Below are 20,697 nucleotides of genomic sequence, written 5' to 3'. Positions count from 1 at the left end.
TTGTTTTTTTTTTGTAAATAACATATTGTACAATTATGTTTTTTTAATACACTCTGCTATTTGCTTCTGTTTTGTGGGAGAATTCATCCATTCACACTTACAGTTATGACTGCTAATTCTGCATTTTCCTCCATCCCATTTTCTCACCTGTATATACTTGTGTTCTCTCTTTACACCCTGTCCTTTCAATGGTATGTTTATTTTTACCCATCCTGCTCACTATCTTACCTCCTATCACCCCTCCCCCTTTTCTTAGTAATGTTTTTTCACCTACTCACCCACTGCCTTATCTTCTATCAAACCTTCCTCCTTTTTTTTAAACCTTTTTATCCTTAATGTTTCTATCTTCCCTTCTATCCTGTCCCAGATTTTTCTTTTTCCCTTCCTCCTACTTCTTTATAGCATTAGATAAACTTCTATACCCAACTGAACCATTAAATTATTCCCTCTTAAAGCCAAAACTTATATCAAGTTTCAGATAATGCTCAACCCTTTCCCTTTTTTCCCTTGATTGTAATGTCTTGCACCACTTCATTTGAAGTAATTGTCCCATTATGCCTTCTCCTTTCCTCTTTTTCTAGTATAGATATTTTTCTAACCCTTAATGTCTTTTTTTATGTCATCACATCAGACTCCATTTGCAACCACACCCTTTGTCCATGTGATGTCCACCTCTGCCCTAGTAACAGATACAGTCCTCAAGAGTTTCAGATACCATTTTCCCATCTAGGGATGTAAACAGCTTAATCTTTATATATATAATTTCCCCTGTTTACTTTTCTATGTTTCTCTTGAGTCCTGTGTTTACAGATTAAATTTACTGTTTAATTTTTGTTTTTTTTTTCAATACAAATAATTGAAAATCTCTTACTTCACTGAAGCTCCATCTCCTTCCCTAAAAGATGATGCTGAATCTCAATGGTAGTTAATTCTTAGTTATAACCCCAGATCCTTTGCCTTCTAGAATATTGTATTCTAGGCTCTCCAATCCTTTATTCTAGAAGCTGCCAGATTCTGGATAATCTTGACTATTGCTCCTTGATATTTAAATTATTTTTTTTTTTGTGGCAGCTTACAGTAAATTTTCCTAGAGATTATAGTTTTGTAGTTTCTCAACAATGTCCCTTGGAGTTTTCCTTGTGGGATCTCTTCCCAGAGATGATTGATGGATTCTTTCAATGAGTATTTTTCCCTCTGTTTTTAGAATATTGAGACAGTTTTCCTTCATGACCTCCTGTAGAATGCTATCCAGGCTCTTTCTGTGGTCATGGCATACAGGTAGGCCAATAATTTTTAAATCATGTCTTCTGGATCTATTTTCCAAGTTGGTTATTTTGCCAATGAGGCTTTTCACATTTTCTTCCAATTTTTCATTCTTTTTCGTTTCTTTGACCGATTCATGCTGTCTCACAAAGTCCTTCGCTTCATTTGCCCAGTTCTAGTTTTTAATGTGTGATTTTCTTCAGTTATCTCTTGTATCTCTATTTCAATCTAGTTAATTCCACTGTTAAAAACTTGTTTCCTTCAGACAATGCTTTTTTTTTCCCTTTTCCAAACTGTTGACTCTCTCTCATCATATTTCTCATTTTCTTTCTCAATTTTTCTTCTCTCACTCTTTTTTGTCTTTTGAAGTCTTCTATGAGTATTTCCAATAAGCTTCTTTGGGCTAAAGACCAATGTATATCACTCTTGGAGATTCTATTTCTTGCTCATTTTCTTTCCTTTTATTTTGGTATTTCCACTTTTTTTTCTTTTTTAATTTTTGAAATGGAGTTCTGTTCCTGGAGTAAAGAAGGCACTGTCCCAAACTTCCTGTGCAGCTCTGAGCCTTGGCTTTGAGCAAAGGGGCCCCTTTTGTTTATAGGGGATAGCTTTGCTTGCTCTGTTCAGGAAACAGCCTGGATTCCCAGAGTTTGCTTTTGAAATGGTACTGCCCACTGATTTGTTCCTCTACTGTGCCAGTACTGAAGGTCTTAGTTGCTAATTTACTATGATTAAGATCCTCTCACTGGCTTTCCCAGAGTCTTTCTGATGGGGGTGAAGACCCTTTTCACCCCAGTAAGACTGATCTTTCTTGAATTTTTTTCAGTCTATCTTGAACTGGAAAGTGGTTTCATTCCATCAGACTCTGTTAAATGGATTGATTTCAGGTGGTTTTTCAAGGAAAACTGGGAGAGCTTGAGTAGCTTCCTGAGTTTACTCTACCATCTTGGCTCTAGTCCTGAAAAACATTTCCAATTTTTTTTACATTAATTCTCTTGAACTTTTTGACCTTTTGTTTTTTTTTTTTCAGCCAAACTTCATTATTATATTTTTTAAACTCTGTAAAATAATCTACTTTACAGTTTGGCAGTTATATTTTATTTATACATGCAGTTAAAATGACTAACTCTGTAATGGGGAAGTTACTTTCCCCCTTTACCTTCTCACTAGGAGGAGGCTTTTCAATCCTTTAAAGTGGATGCTTCAAGATCCTCAAGAATCCCGATGGTAACTTCTTGATATTTTAATTGTTTCTTTCTGACTGCTTGCATTATTTTATCCTTGATCTGATAATTCTGAAATTTAGCTTCAATATCCCTTGGGGTATTTTGGGATCTCTTTCAAGAGGTGATAGATGGATTATTTCAATGGCTATTTTACCTTCTGATTCTAGCATATTAGGACAGTTTTCCTTGAAAGATGTTGTATAGGAGTTGTTTTTCATTATGCTTTTTTACATAGTCCAATAATTCTTAGATTGTCTTTCCTGTATCTACTTTCCAAGTCAGTTGTTTGCTGATGAGATATTTTACATTTTTTCCTATTTTTCATTTTTTGGGCTTTGACCAATTCTTGATGTCTTATTGAATCCTTCACTTCCATTTGATCAATTCTAATTTCTAATGAATTATTTTATTCTGTTAGCTTTTTTATCTCCTTTTGCATTTAACCAATTGAATTTTAAAATATTGTTCACTGTATTTTTTTCCATTTCACAAACTCTGTTTTTTCCAAAGAATTGTTTTCTTTTTCCATTTTGCCAAATCTATTTTAAGGAGTTATATCCTTTTTTCCAGTCTGCTAAATCTATTTTTATGGAGTTTTCTTCAGATCATTTCTCTGTTTCCTTTTCTAAAGCTCTCGTTTCCTTTGTCCATTTTTTCTTATAACTCTCTTTTAAAATCCTTTTTTTTGAATTATTACAAGAGAGCCTTTTGAGTTGGAGAGCAACTCATATTACCCTTTGAGGCTTCATCTGGAGACATTTTGCTTTGTTTTTAGTGTCCTCAGGTTTTGAGGTCTGTATTTCCCTGTCTCCATAAGAGCTATGTAAGGTCAGAGTTCTATTTGCCTTTGTATTCATTTTTAAGGGTTGAGGTTTTAAGGAAAAGGAGAAGGTGTCCTAAGCTTCCTCTACAGGCAACAGCAGTTTCACACTGTCCCAGGGTGGGTGCTGCAGGCTTCCTTCCCATGCTTGGGGGGTGAGGGGATGGCCAAGTTCCACTTGTTATGCTGCAGTTTACTGCCTCACTGTTTGCCTTTTGTAGTTGTGTTGGAGATATCACAGTTAGCTTCCTGATCCACTCACTTCTGAACCAGGAGAGAATAGCCAATGTTGCTATGTTTTAGTTAAGAGCCTCAGATTCCTCCAGTATTTAGATGTCTCTCCATTTGCCTGCTTTGGGCTTTCTGTGCTGCACTTATGCTGGGCTGCCTTTCCCCATGCCCAATTGAGATAGATTTTTCCTGAAGTTCTTCCAAAATATATTCTGATGGAAATTTGTTACACTCCAAATGTTTGTGGGTTTTGTCTCTCCAAAATCCAGTAAGAGACTTGATCTGGTTTTGACTCCAAGGGAAGCCAGGAAGAGCTCCGACAAAGACTTGTCTATTCCCCATCATCTTGACCCTGCTTTTGTGGATGACATTTTCCATTCCAAGCCTATTGGAATTGCCAGGATATATTAGGAGGGATCTTGATCCCCCTCTACTGATGCACTACTCATAATATCATTTTATAGAAAGAGACCCAGGAAATAATTCTCTATATTTGGATTAATATCAAGAATGTAACAACATTAAGCAAGCAATGATCATAATTAATCAAATAAATAGCAATAGCAAAATATCATAATAAATTCAATTGGTTTAGAAAAAAAGGCCTTTCGGAAAATACATGTCATTTATTGTGATGTTCTCTTCTAAAATATGATCATTCTCTGTGGAGCAGGTTTCTTGGGGAGGTTTCTGGAAGCAGCCTTAGTTTCGGTTCTTAGTAATAATCACCCCAAATACAGTCAGGAGTTAAAATCCAATCTTTTATTGTCTCTTCCAAAATAGCCCAGTAAGCTTTCCTTGGTTCCGAGAACTCTCGTTGCTTATCCTTTGTCTCTGCCAGCTTCAGCCTCCAGCTCTCTCTGAATTTTGGTTCTCTTCTTTTCCATCGACCGACTCCACTGACTCAGCTCCTTTTATGCTCTTTTAGAGGTATAAACTCAAAAGTTGACTCCTCCTCCAAGAGTCGAATTATGGGAGGTGTAAACTTGGATATCTCCCGACTTGTGAACTCCAATGTGTGAGCCACTGTGTGAACTCTCAAACGTGTAAACATAAACATGGTTTCCATCAATTCCATTGAGTTAACACCTTGTTTCAAGTTCTGGCTCATACCAATTTATGTTAAAACAACTAAAATTATAGACAAGATAGTACCTTTTATGACATGCTCACAAATATATGATTAAAACTATTGTTTGTAATAAAAAAAAAATGACTGAAGCTTTTCCAGTACTATTTGCAGTAAAGGAAGGATAATTCTATATTTTGTTATTTCATATAGTTCTAAAAATTCTTGCTAGCTCAATAAAACAAGAGAAGAAAACCAAAGCTATGCATGTGAGCAAAAAAAGAGGCTAGACTATCTTTATAGGCATATGACATGAATGAGTATTTTAAGTACTTCAGAGAACCAGTGATGAAACTAATTGAGTTGATTAATACCTAAAGCAAGGTTTCAGTTTAAATAAATCCATATAAGCAGTAGCATTTCTATACTGTATTTACACAAAATAGGATTGTTGATAATATGAGACTTCTGTTTGAAATAACTAGAAATGTATAAAATATCTGGGACTTACCAATTCAATTATAGAATCCTCCAGAGAAAAGTAAGGGAAAAATATAATAGGAGAGCTAGTCACTGTTCCTCTTTGAGCCGTGTTAATATAGTTAAAATGACTGTTACCTAAAAAAAAATTACAATTTAATGTTGTAATGATAAAATTGCTATGAGTGACTATTGAAACTACAAGATAATAAAATTCATTTTTAAAAAAACAAAACACTTATAAGTTTGAAGAAAATAGTGAAAATACATACAAATGAATTATCCTTTACTGCAGTGGTTTATAAACCTAAAAAACATAAATTATCAAAAGACTCATTTTTCTGGAAAGAAGAATAAACTGGAAAAACTTCTGGAAGAAATTAAGCTTGTACTAGCAGTTTATACTATATGCCACAATAAGTTCCAATTGGATAATTACCTCATTTTACAAGTCCAAATTAAAAAAGAAGCAAATAAAAAGAGGCTATCAGAAACCTATTGTTATTATGGATACCTAAAAATTCTTCCTGAAATAAGAAATAGAGAACACAGTAGTCAAAATAAATCATTTTGAGTACATAAGATAATTTTTACATGAATAAATAACTGAAGATGGAATTAGAAAAGAAATAGGAAAGTAGGCTAATATTCACATCATATATCACTAAACTGAAATTACTAAAATATCCAGAGAATTAACATAATGCCAAAAGCCATTTCTCAAAGGATAAACAGTTAAAGAATAAGAACGGTTTTCAAAAGATAATTAGGAAAATATAGACTTCATGAAAACAAGCTTCAAATTAAAAATACTAAGTGAAAAGTAAATTAAAATTGAGATTTCATCTTTATTTCATCTTCATTCATATTTATTTTTATATTATTATTCATCTTTAATTTTCATTTAATCTTTATTCAAATGTACAATGATGATAAAAGATAAGAACAGTATGCATTGGAAGAATGAGGACGAATGATAGTCTGATGCCTTGCTGATGTAACTATGAAGTGGGCTTCACTTTGAAATAATATAAGAAAGGTAACTAACTTAACTGTCCATGCCTTTTGTGCTTGAAATCCCAATACTGATTTAGTATCCAAAGGAGATTCAAGGCAGAAGCAAAAGTCAATTATATACCAAAATATCCATGACAGTGTTTTTTGTTTTGTTTTGTTTTGTGTTTGTTTTTGTAGTTATTGTTTCACAGTAAAGACCTGGATTCAAAGTAGAGAATCTCCAAGGAATAGCTGGAAAAAAATTCTAGTCTGTAATGGTAATGGAATATTGTTCAGTAAAGAGTGAAAAATTTTTGGACTTCAGAGAAATTTGGGAAAATTTCTATAAACTGATTTGGAGTAAAATAATAGCATAAGAGAAGGACATACCAAACCCCCAAAGTTAATTAGTAATATGGAAAAACAGTATTGAAGATCTGTGGATTATATAATGTAGAAGACACCTCTTCTCAATGTGGAGAGGTAGGAGGGAGGACTTTTAGGCATAGTACATATTTTCAATTTTTATGTCTGAATTGGGTGTTTTTGATTGATGGTTTTGCTTTGTCATGAAGAAAGGTACAATGGAACGTGGGAGGAATAAGAAATACCGATGACATAAAGACAAACATTATCTTGAAAATGTATTTTTAAAAATGGATTACAACACACACAAAAGTTGTTTGAGTACTTTCTATCTTTCTGTATGAAACTGGAATAATGACCTAGAGGTTATATGAGAAGAAAGGAAGGGAACAGAACTGAAAGAAATCCATTTCTCCTGAGCCAATCACCGATATTCTGGCTTTCTGTGTCTTTGTTCTAGCTATTTACTTTTCTTTACTTACAGTGTTAAAATAGGGGGTAATAATCTTGCCCTACTTAAAAAAGATCTCCCAGGAAATTACACACACACACACACACACACACACACACAACATTAACTAAACACAGTTCTGAATAATTATGGAAAGGACTGAGGTAGCATCCATCATATGTCAAATAAATCTGGCCTGAACTTGGTCATGTGCTTGTCTGTAATCATTTAAATAGTACATTACGTGCTCCACTTGGGGCCATGGGTTTCTTTGTTCTTCAGTTAGTAGGAAGGAGGTAATCTATGGTTTCCAATGCTGAATAGGGAAGGGATATGAAGATGAGTGGCATGCTTCCTGAGAAGAATTTCAAATACTTTGATGTACTAGGAAATATATATATATATATATATATATATATATATATATATATATATATATATATATATATATAGTTGGTGGAGAAAAGCAAAGATGATTATGGAATAGCATCAGAATGAGGGGGAAAGGTTCCAAAGGTTCTGGCCTTAAATGGGAGCATATGCCTTTACCTGTCTTACTTGGATTCTTCTTGAAGAGCAGTGGGTCTAGGTTGACCTACTAGGTTGAAGGGGACATTTAGCTGATATAATTCTAGGTTCTAAATGTGTTACACTGCTTGTATCCTCAGCAGCAGGCACTTGAAACCATGGTATGGAACCCAATGCTGGACAGTTCAACTGAGGACAAGAAGTAAGAAGCTTAGGTCGCCAGAGCTACTTGGGTTCTGGGTCTAGTACAGATTACTTAGGTCCCAGTCTAGCCTTATCTCCTACTGTGGCTTGGGCATCAGCTTCCTGGTCACAGATCTGCTTGGTTATTAGTCTATACCTTTCTCCTCCTATGACTCAAGCATCCACTGCATGGGAGTAGTCTTGGCTGCTATTTCAATAATGCTATCACCCATGGCTTAGCCTAGGATGCTTTCTCACTGAATTGCCCCAAAGCCAATGTGCTCTGGGCTCAAGGTTGTTTTCACACTTTTCTTTAACCTCCCCTGGTTAGTTTCTACTTAGATCTTGACAGTCTTTTTGTAGAGTCCTGGATCAAACAGAGAAGCATTTATGACTGTTTTCCTTTGGTATTGTTCCTTATGGTATGCCTTTAAAGCTTTATTAGGGTCTTTGTGGGTGTTTTGGGCACACTAGGACTTAACATGCCATCATTTCCCCACAGTTTGGTTATTTATTTCTATAATGGGATTCAAATGTTGTACCCAAGATACACCCATATTCACTTAAGCCCTACCTTCTTCCTATCTTTTATCTTATTGCTTTTTTACTCCCTCCTCCCTATGATTGTATTGCAGCATAATGCAATTAGGAGTTTCTCATTGGCCTGTAGGCTAAAATGCACTTTTATGGATGGGCAGAAAGGAACAAGAGTTGTGGGTCATACAAATTCAGTGAATTATACTGTGGGAAATTTTTTTTAACTTTCTCTATGAAAAATGCCTGAGTTTCTCCTTCTAATTTGTCCTTATTTTGAGGATTGCTATATGGTATAGTAGATAAGGAACTGAATTTGAATTTAGGAAGATCTGTGTTAAAATCTTATTTCATCTATTTACTATCACTGTGATTCCTATATTTGACTTAATCTTTCTGTGCCTTATTCTCTTCTGTAAAATTATAAGGTGGAATTAGGTGATCTCTAAACTCTATTTCCATTGAAAATGGAAGTTATCTTTCTGGTAAACAAGATGGTTCAGTGGAAAGAAAATGATAGGTTCTACCACTAACTAGCTATGTGTTACTGGGTAAGTTCTTTATCTTTTGGGCCTCAGTTTGCTCATATAAAAAATGAGTTGAATTAGTTAATTTCTAATGTCTATTTCAGTTCAAAGTCAATAAGAATAAAAGGTCCTCACTATTTCCAATGAAGATTTTGTTTAAACTCATGTCAGGTTTTTCATAACAATAATAGCTTACATTCTTATAATTCTTTGAAGTTTTAAAAATCCTTTAATTTTCTTATGTAAGCATTGGAGGAACTCTATTAATCAGTTAGTATTGGTGGTATAGTTTCTCCTTAAAGAACGAGGGAAATAAGGGTGAGAGGAGGTTATAAGTGGGAGAAGATTCACACTAATTTCTGACTTAAAATTCTACCATTCCATCTACTACATCACTTTTCCTCTGGTTAAAACTTATAGATTCTTAAAAAGAATTCTCTCCTTTACCCACATATGGAAAAATGTTTGCAGTAGTTCTTTTTGAGGTATCAAAGAATTGGAAAATGAGTAGGTGCCGATCAGTTGGGGAATGGCTGAACAAGTTTAGGTATATGAAGGTAGAATATAATGGAATATTGTTGTTCTCTTAAAAATGATGAACAAGCTCATTTTAGAAACGCCTGGAGAGATTTACATGAACTGATGCTGAGCTAAACAAGCAGAACCAGGAATACATTGTACACAAAAACAGCAAGTATGTGTGAAGATCAATTATGAAAGACTTGATTCTTCCCAGTGGCTCAGCAATTCAAAGCAATCCCCATAGACTTTGGATAGAAAATGCCATCTGTATCCAGATAAAGAACTAAGGAGACTGAATGTAAATCAACACATGCTATGTTCACTTCTTTTTTATCTTGTGTCTTTATCTCTCCCATGGTTTTTCTCTTTTGGTCTGATTTTTCTCTCCCAGCATAATTCATAAAGCAATATCTGTTAAAATAAATAAACAAATAAAAAAAAAATTCTCTCCTTTTTTAAGTCTAAAGTCAGTGTATGCAAGGCACTAATGGGAAAAGCACTATTCTATGAGCCAAGACTTCCAAGTTCTGCAAATCTTTTCATCTCTTCAGGCTCATTTCCTCATTTAAATTTTGGGAAAAAAACTATCACTAATATCCTTTATAATGCTTGAACTTGTTGGTCAGTGACATCAAAATTATCTTTGTGGATTCTAGGACCAACCCTAAGCAGAAATTTAATACTTGGCATAGTATTCCTGGAATAGGAATCCTTAATTTAGGATTTGGGGGCTTAAGAGACTTTTTTAAAGCTTTTATTTCAATATAATACTTTTTGGGTAATCTTTTGTTATTTTATTTTATGCATTTAAAAACATTTATTCTGAGGAGACCATAGACTTTACTAGACTAGTAAAGAGGTCTGTGACATAAAAATTATTAAGATCCCCTTTCACAACATAAAGTCTGGTATAATAAAATGTTTACCGTGGAGTCAGAAATTGTATCATTTATTTTCAGTTGTATCTTACTCTTCATGACTGCATTTGAGATTTTATTGAGAAAGATACTGGAATGCTTTGCTATTTCCTTCCCTGGATCATTTTACAGATGAAGAAATTGAGTCAGAGTTAAATGACTTTTGTCCAGGGTCACACAACTAGCAAGTGTTTGAAACCAGAAGTGAACATAGGAAGATAAGTCTTTCTGACTCCAGGCCCATTGGTCCATCCTTTGTACTACCTAATTGCCCCTTGGAGCCAGAGGATCTGGGTTCAAATTATACTTCTAATCTTTCCTATGTGTGATCAAAGGCAAATTACTTAGCCTCCTTGATAATGTTTTCTTAGCTATAAAATGAGGAGCTAAAGGGGCAGTGAATTGAGCATATGCCCTGAGGTCAGGAGGACCTGAATTCAAACCCAAGCCTAACACTTAATACTTCCAAGGTGTGTGACTCTGAACAAGTCACTTAAACCCAAATGACTCAGAAAAAAATAAAAAAATAAACAAACAAACAAAAAAAACATTTAGACCAGATAGCTTCTGAGGTACCTTCTAACTCCATATCTTTTTTTTTTTTATGATTTGATTTTTTGATTTTTTAATTTTTATTTTTTTTAATTTAATAGCCTTTTATTTACAGGATATATACGTGTGTAACTTTACAGCATTAACAATTGCCAAACCTCTTGTTCCAGTTTTCACCTCTTACCCCCACCCCCCCCTAGATGGTAGGATGACCAGTAGATGTTAAATATATTAAAATATAAATTAGATACACAATAAGTATACATGACCAAAACGTTATTTTGCTGTACAAAAAGAATCAGACTGTGAAATATTGTACAATTAGCTTGTGAAGGAAATCAAAAATGCAGGTGTGCATAAATATAGGGATTGGGAATTCAATGTAATGGTTTTTAGTCATCTCCCAGAGTTCTTTTTCTGGGCATAGCTGGTTCAGTTCATTACTGCTCCATTGGAAATGATTTGGTTGATCTCATTGCTGGGGATGGCCTGGTCCATCAGAACTGGTCATCATACAGTATTGTTGTTGAAGTATATAATGATCTCCTGGTCCTGCTCATTTCACTCAGCATCAGTTCGTGTAAGTCTGTCCAGGCCTTTCTGAAATTATCCTGTTGGTCATTTCTTACAGAACAGTAATATTCCATAATATTCATATACCACAATTTATTCAGCCAGTCTCCAACTGATGGACATCCAGTCAGTTTCCAGTTTTTGGCCACTACAAAAAGGGCTGCCACAAACATTCGTGCACATACAGGTCCCTTTCCCTTCTTTATAATCTCTTGGGATATAATCCCAGTAGTAACACTGCTGGATCAAAGGGTATGCACAGTTTGATAACTTTTTGAGCATAGTTCAAAACTACTCTCCAAAATGGTTGGATTCGTTCACAACTCCACCAAAAATGCATCAATGTCCCAGTTTTCCCACATCCCCTCCAACAATCATCATTATTTTCCTGTCATCTTAGCCAATCTGACAGGTGTGTAGTGGTATCTTTTTTTTTTTTTATTTAATAGCCTTTTATTTACAGGATATAAACATGGGTAACTTTACAGCATTAACAATTGCCAAACCTCTTGTTCCAATTTTTCACCTCTTACCCCCACCCCTCCCTGCATGGCAGGATGACCATAGATCTTAAATATATTAAAATATAAATTAGATACACAATAAGTATACCGACAAAACGTTATTTTGCTGTAGAAAAGAATCAGACTCTGAAATATTGTACAATTAGCTTGTGAAGGAAATCAAAAATGCAGGTGTGCATAAATATAGGATTGGAATTCAATTAATGGTTTTAGTCATCTCCCAGAGTTCTTTTCTGGGCATAGCTGTTCAGTTCATTACTGCTCCATTAGAAATGATTTAGGTTGATCTCGTTGCTGAGGATGGCCTGATCCATCAGAACCGGTCATCATATAGTATTGTTGTTGAAGTATATAATGATCTCCTGGTCCTGCTCATTTCATTCAGCATCAGTTCATGTAAGTCTGTCCAGGCCTTTCTGAAATTATCCTGTTGGTCATTTCTTACAGAACAGTAATATTCCATAATTTTCATATACCACAATTTATTCAACCATTCTCCAACTGATGGACATCCATTCAGTTTCCAGTTTTAACCACTACAAAAGGGCTGCCACAAACATTCGTGCACATACAGGTCCCTTTCCTTCTTTATAATCTCTTTGGGATATAATCCAGTGTAACACTGATGGATCAAAGGGTATGCACAGTTTGATAACTTTTTGAGCATAGTTCAAACTACTCTCCAAAATGGTTGGATTCGTTCACAACTCCACCAACAATGCATCAATGTCCCAGTTTTCCGCATCCCTCAACAATCATCATTATTTTTCCTGTCATCTTAGCCAATCGACAGGTGTGTAGTGGTATCTTAGAGTTGTCTTAATTTGCATTTCTCTGATTAATAATGACTTGGAGCATCTTTTCATATGACTAGAAATAGTTTCAATTTCTTCATCTGAGAATTGTCTGTTCATATCCTTTGACCATTTTTCAATTGGAGAATGGCTTGATTTTTTATAAATTAGAATTAATTCTCTATATTTTTGGAAATGAGGCCTTTATCAGAACCTTTGACTGTAAAATATTTTCCCAGTTTATTGCTTCCCTTCTAATCTTGTCTGCATTAGTTTTGTTTGTACAAAACTTTTCAATTTGGTATAATCGAAATTTTCTATTTTGTGATCAGTAATGATCTCTAGTTCTGCTTTGGTCATAAATACCTTCCCCTTCCACAGGTCTGAGAGGTAAACTATCCTGTGTTCCTCTAATTTATTAATAATTTCGTTCTTTATGCCTAAGTCATGAACCCATTTTGACCTTATCTTGGTGTACGGTGTCAATTATGGATCAATGCCTAGTTTCTGCCATATTAGTTTCCAATTTTCCCAGCAATTTTTATCAAACAGTAAGTTCTTATCCCAAAAGCTGGGATCTTTGGGTTTGTCAAAGACTAGGTTGCTATATTTGTTGACTGTTTTATCCTTGAACCTAATCTATTCCACTGATCAACTAATCTATTCCTTAGCAATACCAAATAGTTTTGGTAACTGCTGCTCTATAATATAATTTTAGATCTGGTACAGCTATGCCACCTTCATTTGATTTTTTTTCATTAATTCCCTTGAAATTCTTGACCTTTTGTTTTGCCATATGAACTTTGTTGTTATTTTTTCTAGGTCATTAAAATAGTTTTTTGGGAGTCTGATTGAGATAGTGCTAAATAAATAGATTAGTTTAGGTAATATTGTCATCTTTATTATATTTGCTCACCCTATCCAAGAGCATTTAATATATTTCCAATTGGTTAGATCAGACTTAATTTGCGTGAAAAGTGGTCTGTAATTTTGCTCATAAAGTTTCTGATTTTCCCTTGGCAGATAGATTCCTAAATATTTTATATTATCAGTAGTTACTTTAAATGGAATTTCTCTTTGTAACTCTGACTGTTGGATTTTGTTAGTGATATATAAGAATGCTGAAGACTTATGTGGGTTTATTTTATAACCAGCAACTTTGCTAAAGTTGTGGATTATTTCTAATAACTTTTAGCAGAATCTCTAGGGTTCTCTAAGTATACCATCATGTCATCGGCAAAGAGTGATAATTTGGTTTCCTCATTGCCTATTCTTATTCCTTTAATCTCTTTCTCAGCTCTTATTGCTAAAGCTAGCGTTGCTAATACAATATTAAATAGTAACGGTGATAGTGGGCAACCTTGTTTCACTCCAGATCTTATTGGGAATGGTTGCAGTTTGTCTCCATTACATATGATGCTTACTGATGGTTTTAAATAGATGCTGCTGATTATTTTAAGGAAAAGTCCATTTATTCCTATACTCTCAAGTGTTTTTTAATAGGAATGGATGTTGGATTTTATCAAATGCTTTTTCTGCATCTATTGAGATGATCATATGGTTTTTGTTAATTTGGTTATTAACATGGCCAATTATATTGATAGTTTTCCTAATATTGAACCAGCCCTGCGTTCCTGGTATAAATCTACTTGATCATAGTGTATTATCTTGGAGATGATTTTCTGTAGTCTTTTTGCTAATATCTTATTTAAGATTTTAGCATCAATATTCATTAGGAGATTGGTCTATAATTTTCTTTCTCTGTTTTCAGCCTACCTGGTTTAGGTATCAGTACCATGTCTGTGTCATAGAAGAATTTGTAGGACTCCTTCATTCCCTATTTTATCAAATAATTTATATAGCATTGGACCAATTGTTCTTTAAATGTTTGGTAAAATTCAATGTAAAATCCATCTGGTCCTGGGGATTTTTTTCTTAGGGAGTTGTTTAATTGCCTGTTCTATTTCTTTTCTGAAATGGGACTATTCAAGCAATTTACTTCCTCCTCTGTTAGTCTGGGAAGTCTATATTTTTGGAGGTAGTCGTCCATTTCACTTAGGTTATCAAATTTATTGGCATAAAGTTGAGTAAAATAACTCCTTATTATTTCTCTAATTTCCTCTTCATTGGTGGAAAGTTCTCCTTTTCATTTTAAGACTATAATTTCATTTTCCTCTCTCCTTTTTCTAATCAGATTTACCAAAGGCTTATCTATTTTATTGGCTTTTCATAGAACCAACTCTTAGTTTTATTAATTAGTTCAATAGTTTTTTTACTTTCAATATTTTTAATTTCTCCTTTTAATTTTAGAATTTCCAATTTAGTATTTGATTGGGGGTTTTAATTTGGTCTTTTTTAGTTTTTTAGTTGCAAGCCCAATTCATTAATCTTTTCTTTTTCTGTTTTATTCAAGTAAGCCTCTAAGGATATAAAATTCCCTCTTATTACCACTTTGGCTGCATCCCACAACTTTTGGTATGATGTCTCATCATTGTCATTATCTTGAGTGAAATTATTAATTGTATCTATAATTTGCTGCTTCACCCAATCATTCTTTAAAATGAGATTGTTTAGTTTCCAATTACTTTTTGGTCTATGTCCCTAACTTTTGTTGAATTTAGTTTTTATTGCATCATGATCTGAAAGAAAGCATTTACTATTTCTGCTTTCTTGCATTTAATTCGAGGTTTTATGTTCTGATATATGGTCAATTTTGAATAGGTTCCATGAACTGCTGAGAAGAAAGTATATCCTTTCTATCTCATTCAATTTTCTCCAAAGATCCAACATACCTAATTTTCTAATATTCTATTTACTTCTTTAATTTCTTTCTTATTTGTTTTGTGGTTTGATTTGTCTAATTCTGAGAGTGCAAGGTTGAGATCTCTCTATTACAGTTTTGTTGTCTATTTCTTCTTGCAACTCTCTTAACTCTCCTTTAGGAAGTTGGATGCCATACCACTTGAGTGCATATATGTTTAATATTGATATTACTTCGTTGTTTATGCTACACTTTAGCAGGATGTAGTTTCCTTCCTTATCTCTTTTAATTAGATCAATTTTTACTTTTGCTTGATCTGAGATAAGGATGGCTACCCCTGCTTTTTTGACTCACCTGAAGCATAATAGATTTTGCTCCAGCCTTTTACCTTTACTCTATATGTATCTCCCTGCTTTAAATGTGTTTCTTGTAAACAACATATTGTAGGGTTCTGACTTTTGATCAGTCTGCTATCTGCCTCCTCTTTAGGGGAGTTCATCCCATTCACATTTACGGTTAGAATTACTAAATCTGTATTTCCTACCATCCTAATGACCCCAGATTGTGCTTTACTTATTCTTGACTCCCCCAACCCTCTTTCCCCCTTTTAAACTTTTGTACCCCTCTTGTATCACAATGCTTACCCTCTTTATAATCCCTCCCTCCCCTTTGGTCTTTTCCTCTTCCTTCCCTTATTACTCTTTTTCTTTTCCCTTTTCCTCGCCCCGTTTTTAATGAGGCGAGAGAATTTTCTCTAAAACAAATGTCAATTATTTTTCTTTGAGCCAACTCTGATGAGGTAAGATTCACACAATGTTCCTCCCCTCTCAAAATTCCCTCAGATATGATAAGTTTCCTTTGCCTCTTTTGTGGGATGTGGTTTCCTCTTTTTATCCCTCCTTCCACCTTATTCTGCCATCATCCCTTTCCATATCTACTTCCCTTTTTATGTTATATCAGTACAATCAAATTATACATGTATTCTTTTTGTATATCCACAACAGAAATACAATTCTCAAGAGTTATTTTACCTTTCTGCATCTCTTGAGTTCTATGGTTGGAGATCAAATTTTTTTTTAGTTCTGGTTTTTCTTCAGAAACAAATGGAATTCATTTGTTTCATTAAATGTCCATCTTCTTCCCTGGAGAAAATGCTCAGCTTAGCTGGGTAGTTTATTCTTGGCTGCATCCCAAGTTCTTGTGCCTTTCGGAATATCATATTCCAGGCCCTTCTTTCCTTTAATGTAGAGGCAGCCAGATCTTGGGTGATCCTTATTGTGGCACCTCGGTATTTAAATGTTTTTTTTTTTTTTCGCTGCTTGTCAAATTTTTTCCTTAATCTGATAGTTCTGAAATTTTGCCACAATTTTCCTTGGAGTTTTTATTTTAGGGTTTCTTTCAGAAGGTGTTCGATGAATTCTTTCAATGCCTATTTTACCTTCTGATTCTATTACATCTGGGCAGTTCTCTTTGATGATTTCTTGTAAAATAGTATCTAGGCTCTTTTTTCATCATAGTTTTCGGAAAGTCCAATAATCCTCAGATTATTCTCCTAGATCTATTTTCTAAGTCTGTCGTTTTGCAAGTAGATAATTCATGGTTTTCCAGTTTGTCATTTTTTGGTTTTGCTTGATTGATTCTTGCTGTCTCAATGAATCATTAGTTTCTATTGTTCAGTTCTAATTTTTAAAAATTATTTTCTTCATTAGCTTTTTTACTTCTTTCTGTATATGTTCCAATTGGTTTTAAATGTATTGTTTTGGTCTGTGGAATTTTTTTCCATTTCACTAATTTTTTTAGTGAATTATTTTCTTTTCAATTCACAGATCCTACTTTCTTGAGTTCTTTGTCTTTTCAATTCACAGATCCTACTTTCTAGTGAATTCTTTATTTTTCAATTCAAATTCTTACTTTCCTGAGATTTTTTACTTTTTCCAATTCGTATTTCAGGAAGTTGTTGCTCTCTTGTAAGGCTTCTCTTTCCTTTCCCCATTTATCTTCTAACTCTCTTTTGAGACTTTTAATGGTCTCTTCTATGAAAACATCATGTAAAGGAGGACAGTCTGATGCATTTTGCTGTTTGAGGTCTCTTCAGGTTTGCTGACCTGCTCTTTTCTGCATAGAAGCTGTGGATCGTTCTTTTCATCTTTTTATTCATGTTTAAAGCCTTTAGGGTAGGTCTCCTAGGCAAGGGGGTTACCAGCTTCCTCTGCAGAGCAGGGAAAGATGTAAACCGATTTCCAGCTCCGAGGTTTGGGAGTGCTCTGAGTGAGAGTTTCCCTTCCTCCAACAGGAAGTGGATTCAGCACTGGCAGAGCTATCAAAGTGCCCAGTTGGGCTGAGTGGGTTAGTGATTGCCCTCGGCTAGAGACTAAGGGGTGAAAGTGTCACTGCCCCAGGCCAGAGCCTCTTGTGGGACTGTGAGTATTAGCAGCTGACCGCAGACCGCCCTAACTCTGCCCCAGTGTCTCTGCCCAATGCAAATCAGCCCTGGAAAAGCTCTATGGCCCCAAGCCGAGCTCCCCACTGTGCAGATTGGAGGCTAACCCGGGCTGCGTCCTCCTACTGTGCAGGATCACAACTGCCCCAAGGAAAAGCCCCGTACTGCGGGTTGGGGCTACACACTTGTGCTGAGATCTGTGCTTTCACTTCCAGTTTGAGGCTCTCCTCAGAACCTAATTTCTCTCCCCGTCTGCTCTGATCTCCCCCCTGGCCCTGGAACCAACCTTTTTTTGGCGAGACTGCAGATTTTCTTTGGCCGGTGAGTTGTTCTACTTCTTATCTTTACGAATTGTAGCAGTCAAGACTATTTTTGAGGCTCGATATAATGTTGATAAAGAGGGTAAGAGAAGAGCTTAGAAAGTCATGTGTGTCTTCTCCACCATCTTGGCTCCGCCCCCCTAACTCCATATCTTTGATATATCTCCACCACTGCCTTCTTGGTGCTACCCTTCGTATGATCAGCTTCAATCCTACTGTAGCTTAGAACTCCTAAACTCAAGCAATCAACCAGCCTCAGCCTCTCTAGTAGCAGAACCATGTCTGCCTCATTGAGGGATTATATTCTTTATTGTTGGAGATAACATTAACTCTGCCAAGATAGTCCGGCCTTGAAGTGTGGAAACAGGAATGTTCTTGAAATTCTTTGAGCTTGTCCTACAGCCAGTGGGTTGTCAGGAAAGTTTCGTAGCTGTTAATGATAATTGTGATGATGACTAACAATGATCCAATGCCTTGATAGAATTCATTTAGAATGATGGTAGCAGTTCTGCTTATGTAACTGTCTGATTCTGTTGACTTCTCTCAAATTCCTCACTATCCTGCTTCTTGCACATTATTATCTGCATGACTGAAGAGGGGGAAAATTAAGTGGAATTAAAAAAAAAACAAAAAAAGCAAAACATAATTTTCTTTCTGTCACAGGAAGGTATCAAACTTCTCTAGTGGACTCTGTGGCAATTGCTTACAGAGCAGAAATAACCTGTCAGACTCCATTCCTCATTCAGTAATCTCCCAGGCAGTGGGCCTTAAATGCCAGTTCTCTGCAACAGTAATTACCTACACTCTTCCTGGTAGTTTCACTTGGTATGTCCAAGAGTAATTGCTGTATAAAGTCTCACTCCCAAGTTTACAAGGGGGAAAACCATGTATTTGCCACCAGGGATCATCCAGCATTCAGAACACACTCAAGAAAGTACAGGGCTGATCATGGGAAAAGGGTAAGAACTGGAGCTGTGATTACCTAGCTTTTTTGTCCACAATAGGCAAGAATTGACTGGATTTTATACAGTGGTAGATGAGAGAGAGAACTTGTGAGGATGTCTTGTCTAAGAGTGGCAGAATTTTACTTGCAAGTATACCCTTTGCAATATCATCTCAAAAATAATCATTACACAATAATATGTAATGCAGCATCGGCATCATCAGTCATCATCATCATAAGTTGACAAAGTATTTTTAAACATTATCAATTTTTTTGAATTTTTATTTTTTATAATAGTAGCTTTTTTATTTTTCAAAATACATTCAAAAATAATTTTCAAAATTCACCCTTGCAAAACCTTGTGTTCCAATTTTTTTCTTACTCTGTTCTCCTCCCTTCCCTAGACAGTAAGTAATCCAATATAGGTTAAACATGTGCAGTTCTTCTAAACCTATTCCCACAATTATCATGCTGCACAAAGAAAAAAAAACAGATCAAAAGGGAAAAATTGAGAAAAAAAAAAGCAAACAAATAATGACAACCACAAAAAAACAAAAAAAAACAAACAAACAAAAAAAAAACACTATGTTGTGGACCACATTGAGTCCCCATAGTCAGTGCTCTCTCTGGATGCAGATGCCTCTATATCACAAGTCTATTGGAATTGGCCTGAATCACTTCATTGTTGAAAAGAGCCAAGTCCATCACAATTGATCATCACATAAATCTTGTTGCTGTGTACAATGTTTTCTTGGTTCTATTCCCAGAAGCATTATCTCATCTGATACTCACAACTACCCTGGAAGACAGATGTGATTAATGTACCCATTTTGCAGATGAGGAACATTTGATCTCATGTCTAACTCGCTGTAGGTTTAGCATTATACCCACTGTATCATGTATAACAAAATCTTGTTACAACAGAATAAATTCCTGTTGTGTGGTTAGGCATAAGATTGCCTAAGATGTAAATCAAATGTTTAGAAACTAAACATGAGCTAATCCTTCAGGTCAAGAATTTTTAACTCTCCCATCCATTATTTTGCTTATTTATAACATTCAGAATAACAGAACCTCAGAGTTTGAAAAAGAATTTGGAGGCCACCTAATCTAGCACATACCTGACCAAAATGTTTTCCACAACATCCCTACCAAGTGACCATCACCATCAAAACTTACTTGAAGTACAATAGTGAGGGTTTTGTTCACACCTCTCAAGGGAGCCCTTTGTGCTTTGGAATAGCTCCAAACAATGGAAAGTTTTGTCTTACACTGAGCCTATTTTTTTTTTTGCAATGTCTATCCAATTATTTCTAGTTTTACCCTCCAAGCTCAAAAGCTTTATTAGACAAGGATGATACTTATGATATTGAATAAATTCCTAGAATCATCATATATTTTAAATCTAACATTTATTTAGTTGCCTATGTTTAATATTGGTTATAATTATATAGATTATATGGGGTGCCTCTGAAAAATCTATTTTATCCTCTTATAGCTGAAAGTTATGTCATCTGGGAGCTTATTTTTTACTTATAATATTTTTGTTGAAATAATGGTGTCCTGTATTGTTTCATCTAAAATCAGTACTTATATTAACTATATTAGGCATGATGTGCCCTTGGTCCTGTCCCATGATTTAGAATTCCATTTGTTTTGATATACATACAATTAGTC

The 20,697-nt window shown here is 34.9% G+C and overlaps 1 protein-coding gene across 1 annotated transcript in view; it reads left to right on the top strand.

The window, feature by feature from the left end:
* The window catches only part of ASTN1 (astrotactin 1), a 512,206-nt gene that overhangs the window by 181,360 nt on the left and 310,149 nt on the right, over positions 1 to 20,697 (top strand). The window lies entirely within an intron of this gene.

The sequence above is a fragment of the Sarcophilus harrisii genome, chromosome 4 (genome assembly GCF_902635505.1).
Source record: "Sarcophilus harrisii chromosome 4, mSarHar1.11, whole genome shotgun sequence".
In the NCBI taxonomy this organism is placed as follows: domain Eukaryota; kingdom Metazoa; phylum Chordata; class Mammalia; order Dasyuromorphia; family Dasyuridae; genus Sarcophilus; species Sarcophilus harrisii.
Note: the sequence above shows the minus strand (reverse complement) of the source record. Positions and strands in the feature narration are given on the sequence as shown.